The sequence below is a fragment of the Bison bison genome, unplaced genomic scaffold (assembly GCF_000754665.1).
Source record: "Bison bison bison isolate TAMUID 2011002044 unplaced genomic scaffold, Bison_UMD1.0 scf7180017864485, whole genome shotgun sequence".
Classification (NCBI taxonomy): domain Eukaryota; kingdom Metazoa; phylum Chordata; class Mammalia; order Artiodactyla; family Bovidae; genus Bison; species Bison bison.
The window spans coordinates 805,488-806,732 of NW_011495045.1; the positions used below are offsets into that span (position 1 = coordinate 805,488).

The 1,245-nt window shown below is 36.5% G+C and overlaps 1 protein-coding gene across 1 annotated transcript in view; it reads right to left on the bottom strand.

Annotated features, from left to right (window-relative positions):
- SLC35F2 (solute carrier family 35, member F2) overlaps positions 1-1,245 on the bottom strand; it is a 59,905-nt gene that overhangs the window by 15,198 nt on the left and 43,462 nt on the right. The gene's annotated exons all lie outside the window — the stretch shown is intronic.

A 1,245-nucleotide genomic window follows, 5' to 3' on the forward strand; every position in this document is an offset into this window, starting at 1 on the left:
GTCCATGGGGTGGTGAAGAGTCAGACACAACTGAGTGGCATACAAGCAGAAAATACTCAGTCATAGGTGCTTCTCTATGAATTTAAACAACATACAAGGTGACCAGTACCCAGGTCAAGAAAAGGAACATTATCAGTTTTGCCAAAAGGCTTCCTTTGCCCTCTCCTGTTCACTACACCCCCTCCAAAATTTAGGGGATTCATTTTGCCTGTTTTTGAACTTCTGTGAATTGGATCATAAAATATGATCTTTTGTAGTTGGCTTCTTTTGGTCAACATTATATTTATGAGATCCCTGCTGTTGTGTATTTTCCTTTTACTTTATAGAATGTTCTTTATATCTTCTGGATGTAATCCTTTGGTATATAATATTTTAGAAGAAAATATAAGAGAATGTACTATTACCTACCTAATAATAACTTTATTTACTTAAATAAGCCCATTTAAAGAAACTATAGACTGCTATTATCCTAAGCAATAAAATCCATGAAAATACAAGTTTGATTTGCTCATTTTAACTTCCCCCCCAAATCCTTTTTAATTAATTAAAAGAATGTTCATATGTATGCTATCAAAATCCTTTCATGCTCCACCTGTGTGTTTGTGGGATTTGTTTTTGCTTTTCTGAAGAAGAAGGGAGCTTGTCCAGATTAATCACAGTTATCATTCATTCTTACCTTCGACAACTGTTACTTACCTACTTGGCAGCCAGCTGCTGTTCTGGGTTATTCAAATGCTTTTCTTGGGGCAATGACTTTAATTCTTGAAAATAACTTTATCCTCTCTAAAATTCTAAAATAACTTCTAGCGCCTTCACTTTTTTTTGATGATATAATTTATTTAGCCTTAACCATTTATGCTTTTAATAGAAAAAAATGGAGACACAGGTTCTAATCAAACAAGCTGCTATACAAAGAGGCCCACGTGGCAAGGAACAAATGGTGGCCTCTGGTCAACAACCAGTAAGGAATTGAGACCCTGAGTCCACCAGTCTCCAAGGAAATAAATCTCGCCAACATCAACACAAGCTTGGAAGCATTTTCTCCCCAGTCGTGGCTTCAGATGAGACTCCATCCCTAGCCAACATCATGACTGCAGCCTTATGAGAGATCTGAAGCGGAGAGCAGAGCTAAGCCATGCCCAAATGCCTCATCCATCAAAACTATAAGATAACAAGTGTATTGTTTTAAGCCACTAAATTTGAGGCAATTTGTTATACAGTAGCAAGAGATAAAAAATACAAAGT